The sequence below is a fragment of the Hyposmocoma kahamanoa genome, unplaced genomic scaffold (genome assembly GCF_003589595.1).
Source record: "Hyposmocoma kahamanoa isolate Upper Pololo Valley unplaced genomic scaffold, ASM358959v1 237, whole genome shotgun sequence".
Classification (NCBI taxonomy): Eukaryota; Metazoa; Arthropoda; class Insecta; order Lepidoptera; family Cosmopterigidae; genus Hyposmocoma; species Hyposmocoma kahamanoa.
The window spans coordinates 1,404,154-1,410,153 of record NW_020653754.1 but is presented as its reverse complement, the minus strand read 5'-3'; positions in this window follow the sequence as shown (position 1 = coordinate 1,410,153).

Sequence of the window (6,000 nt, the reverse complement as noted above, 5' to 3'; positions counted from 1 at the left end):
TGTTTTTGGGGTATATTGTCAACAAGGCGTTTAGGTAGTAGTTTCCATGCCTTGGTGTCACTGTCAGATCGGATTGTATATGGTGTAGTGCTGGTACTAACCTAATGAATATTAGACATTATTATATTAAATGCTTAGATAAAATTTGTAGCTAAAAATATTATAACTGCAGTTACCTCATCATCATTTATTTCAGTAATAAATACTTCTTCAATAACTGCTAGCCTATCTATGTGTTCAACTGAGTCCTGGAGGCCAATAGCGCTAATTGCCAACGGTAAAACCAAAAACGTCGCTAATGTGACACGTTGCGTACATTTCGTATCGCGCTAACTGTCAAAACAAAAACGAAACGTTACAAGTGTGACACGTTGTGCACATTTGGTATCGCGCGAATTGTCAAAGGTAAAACCAAAAAGTAAAACGTTGCCAAATGGTATCGCGCTAAATATTTTAGGCCTCATTCGCACGGGAGCTTTTTTAACTTCCGTTAAAAAAGCGTTGAAATAGAACAAATGCATTTGCGCGTTTTAAAAGCGCTGACGTATAAACATATACTTATATGTTCATATGGCAGCGCTTTTAAAACGCGACGCTTTTTTATCGAGCAGTGTTGCATTCTGAGCGTTGGGCGTTGGGCGTTAAAGGGAATAAATAGATCATATGAAACTTCGTATCATTATTCACACGAGCGGTAAAACAGCGCCGGCGCCTCACTCAGTTCGCCGCGCGCTTGCTCGGCAGTCAGACGTGTTGGTTTTGTGTTTATGTTAGCAGACCGGCGCGGCGATACGATGTCGTGGGCTGTGGATCCCGAAGTCCTAATTATGGAGGTGGAGTCTCGTCCACTTTTATATGCAAAAGCATTGCCAGGTTACTCAAATAAGATTATGAAAAATAATGCCTGGGAGGACATAACCAAAAATCTCTCAGAGGACTGGGAAACCCTCACCAATGAGGAAAAAAATAATCGATGTAAGTAAATAATGCATTTTATTTATTTTAATCAAATATGCAGGTACATAGTTTTTTTACTTATTCTCCATTTTGTCTATTGATAACTTGATATTGCGACGGGATAGAACTTTGTGGCGATGTAAAATATCTAGCGAAATAATCACGTATTTCCAGACCAGTATGGTTACTTCTTAGACCTGTCGGTTGGGGACCTTGTATTGGACTGTCAAACAAAGTATCATCAAATTGGAATCCATCTTTGTTTCTTACAAAATTATATAGAATGCAACATGCTTTAACGACCGATATCGTGCGATCGGGTTGAAGTTCTATAGCTCTCGTTAAAATCCTCCACTTGTTTGATAGAATATTAAAACTGCATTCAATCATTACTCGTGCTCGTGTTAGTCGATAATTATAAATACGTTGTTGCACAGTCAAGTTGCGGTTCGGATATGGTCATAAAACATGTCCAGATAGGGCAAATGCTTCATCGCTAATTAATACAAATGGCATTTTTTTCCCATTCGGATTATTCGGTAAAGTTTTCGGTTCTGGCAAATCGATTTGGCCTGATTCTAATTGCTTGTTAAATGACGTATTTTTAAACACGTTTGAATCAGTAGAACCGCCGTAAGCTCCTACTTAATTGCAAGTAAAAAAATAATTTGCATCACAAATTGCCATTAAAATTATAGAAAAATATTTTTTATAATTATAGTACAGTGAACCGCTTTGTTTGGGCTTTGTTATTTCAATGTGTTTGCCATCAACAGCCCCGATTACATTGGGGAAATTACAAGCAAAATGGAAACATTTAAGGGACAACTTTCGACGTGAATATCCAGCCCAAAAAAATGTCACATCAGGCCAAGGCGCAAAAAAGAGAAAGAAATACAGATATTACGATGAATTATTATTTCTAGTTCCACACGTTAAAGATGCCAAAACTTGTGGAAACTACAGCACTCCAACAAATGTAACAGAGCAAAATATTGAAAGCCCGTCACAGCCGAACGACGAAAATTCCCCAGCTGGACCTTCGACTGCCACTCATAATGTTCCAGAGACTCCAAAGAAGAAAAAGAAAACAAAATCATCCTTTGAGAATGACGTTCTGAAGGCCATCAAAAATGAAATGTCAGAAGCGGACGAGGATAAAACGTTCTGTTTATCACTGGTTCAATCACTTAAAAAGATGGACGATGATAATAAAATGCTAGCGAAAATCGAAATATTACCCTCTGTAGTATAGTGTAGACTGTAGGTAACATACCGTTCAAATGCCTCGTAATTTAATAGAATTGATTTCCGAACATTAACTCTCACTGTAACCCGTAGTCTACACTTTGAACTAACGAACTAGAACCAAACATTACAACTAGATGGCGATACTTGTTACAAATTGTGATTAGTGTTTCGAGCGTTGGTATTTACGAAAAGTATCGGTTGACTGTGATTTTGAAAAATAATTAAATATTGTTCTGCTTGTGACTTTTGTAATCTTAATAAATTGTAGAGGTAAGTGTTTAAACTTTGTTGTGTAACGTTATTTTTAAATACTTTTTATGTTTATTTGGTTTTTGTTGGCAAATAGTGATTGTTGCCCGTAAGCTACATTAGACGAAAAGTGAAAAATTTTGTTTGATAGCTATTATGCTGATTGCTGTTTTTTTATGTTTCAGAATGTCTCGAAAGCGGCTCCTAAGCGACAAAGACATTAGTTTTGCGCTAAATTATGGTGCAGATAGTGAAGATGACCTAGATTTTGATGACGACAGCCTTGTTGATCCTGATTTTGTACCTGAATTGGACACCTTCGAAGATGTGGCTCCAGAAGTAGATATATAGATTATCAAGTTCAACAACTGTTCAGAGCCCCATGACGAATATAAGTTCACCAGAAGAGTTCTACGTGTCTCCAGATGATTGTTAAATTTAATACCTATGTTTTTAATAAATAAAAATTATTTGTAATTATTGTTTTACTTGCCTAAGTGTAACAGCTAGTCGTTGTACAGGTGGTATCGCCAAACGCATGTTGGTATCTTGAAGTGTTATTCGAGGACCCACTATTGTCAAAAATTCATCAAATGTTGTAATAGACATTCGAAAATAACTAAAAAATTTATTGGGGTATTACCTCAATTCTTCGTACAGTGTCACAAACTGCCCTTTTAAGTATCTCAGTTCATTCAGAGGATGAAGCCAGAATGCCTTTTGTTTTCTTTTACGTCTTCTAGCAACACAAATCGCTATTGCTAGTAATTTAGCAGAAACCATTTCCACGTCTTACTGAAACGAGAAACGAAACAAGAGTGATTTTAAAGCGTTCGTATGAACAATCACATCGAGAACGTTGTAAAAGCGCCAACGCCGAGTTTTAAAGCAACGTTTTTTAAAGTTTCGTGCGAATAAGGCCTTAACGTTTTAACCTTGGGGAAATGGATTTAACTTTAGACAGGTTAACGTTTCTGTGACAGTTAATGGAGAGTAACTTTTCACTACGTTTATCGTATATTAAAGATGTTCCACGGTTACTTAAATGTTTCGGAAAGTGTTTATGAGGTGGATGTGGCCTAAGAACGGGCTTTAAGTAAAAGAAAACCATAGAAAGACGATCACATTTAACATGTCTGAGGAAAAATTCCGCAAACGATATACCGTTTGTCCACGGAATTCATTTCAGGATTGGTGGAAGAACTATGCCTACATATTCCCGTTAAAGGACGGTCTGTTGCATTGGATGTGGAGACAAAGGTAAGGGTTAAGTGGAATCCGATAATTCTCAGTTTTGCATAATAACCAAATTTCTATACTGTGTAAATCATTATGAATTTTGATACAGATTTTAGAAGCTCGTATTGTTTTTAACTACTGGGACGTACCAGACCCCCATTGGCAAGTGTTTATCACCCTTTCCCAAGACAATGTCAGTAAGGCACAAGTGGTAGCTGCTTTAACCCTAGAAAGCTAATGCCGGCTGTACACACTCGCCGAGACACCCCGAGACAGACCGAGAGCGAGTGTGTACATGATGCTCTCGCCTTGTCTCGTCCGCTCGGGTCTCGCCTCGGGACGCTTCAGCCGCGTGTCGGTTTTTTTGCGGCCGAGTCAAAGGGTCTCGTTCGCTCTCGCGAGGCAAACGAGACTCAGCATGTACACACTCGTTCATTTAGTTGCCCTCTAACTGTGCTGGTGTTAAGACCTGTATGCGTGCGTAAAAATGTGGTCTAACGAGCGGGAAATTGAATTCTTAGAAATATATCAAACGGAACCAACGATATGGAACCCAAAGGATTTAAATCGTAAAAATAAACAATTTATACATGATGCGTGGATTCGAATAAGCAACCAACATTCCGGTAGAAGATTTAAAAAAAAAGCGGGATTCACTTATGGCCACGTAGAATAATAAAGGCATCTATTCATTCCGGAGCTAGTGCTGACTCCGTGTATAAACCTATATGGTTTGCGTTCGAGTGTATGGACTCGTTTTTAAAGGAAACCGTAATTGGCAAAAAAACAATAAATACAGAGGAACAGGTAAGCATTTTCTTTATTCATTTTACAAATTATTTAGTAAGTTAATTAGCATTATTATATGCATTGAAGAAATAATTTGTGAATTCATCTCTTATCTGATTTGCATTCGATGAGGATCTTCTTCTTAAAAAATTATGTAATAGTACAGAAGTCATAGTAATCATAGTTGTTTTTTGTGGAGTCAGGAGTATAGGTTTTCTAGATACTCTGAATCTTGAAGCTAGTATACTGCAACGCGTGAAGACGAAAGTTTCTTATTAAATATACGTTTTGCAGTTTGTTCATTATGCCTTCCAGGATATGGCTTCATCACATGAGTCGTTAATGCAAATGCTCCATCTGCTAGAAACACATATGGGATTTCTCTTGTACTGCCAGGAAGTGGCCGTGGTGTTGGCAAGTTTAAATTATTTGAGCAAATTCTTTGCCATAGTCGACTATTTTGAAAGACACCACCGTCACTTATTCGGCCCTGACTTCCGATTTCAGCAAAAATAAAATTATAATTACCATCAACTAAAGCAAGGAGTACAATGCTGAAACTCCTTTTATAGTTATAGTATTCTGCACCACTATGTGAAGGAGATTGCATGACGACGTGTTTACCATCCATAGCTCCCAGACAGTGTGGAAATTTGAACCCTTTTTCTAGTCTTAGACGTCGAAAAAATCCTATAGAATTAGAAGAGGCTGGGAAAACAATGAAGGAAGCTATGAGTTCCCTTAATAAAGTACTAAATAAACCGCAACAGCCTGAAGACGACTACGATCGTAATGGTAAAATCTTGGCAAATAAATTACGTAAATTGTCAGAAACGGAAAGTCTGCAAATGATGTACGACATAGACGGTTTATTTATTAGACGAATGAGTAGTCATATCCGCTGTCCAAATGACACCTCGAGTGTGTACACGGTGCCCTCTCGTCGAGAGGTTCTCGCTCGAGACTCTCGCCGAGGCTAGAGGCGAGTGTGTACAGCCGTCATAACGTTCCTCCCTCTCTCTCTCTCTCTTATTGTTTTACGTACCAACCCGCGGTTTCGCGCCAACTTAGTGTTTGCTAGACTGCGTCACGTAGTGGTCGCGTTTACATCGTACGTACTTTTTTTTTGAGATTTTGACTGCATGCTCGTAATTTTCACGAATAGTTACCTTATGTGTAAGTTTTATACCTAAACTTATATTTTTGTTTTTAATTTTTTGACTTATTATGTGTGTTACTTTCTGTTGATTTTGCTTTGTTTGTTTTTTAATTAGTACATTGCTGGTGAAGAATGGCTGCAAGGTCGATCCTCACAGATGACGACATAGTTCGGGCGTTAGATGATGAAGAGTGTTTCGACACAAGTGTTTCGTCTGATAGTGAAAGTGAAGACGGTTTGTTGGTTGAGGATATGCAAAGCGATATTTACGACGAACTCTCAGACACAGAAGAAGCACAAATACGTTCAGGCTCAGATATTGAAGAGCAACAAGTAAGGCCACCTTCAGAAAGTAC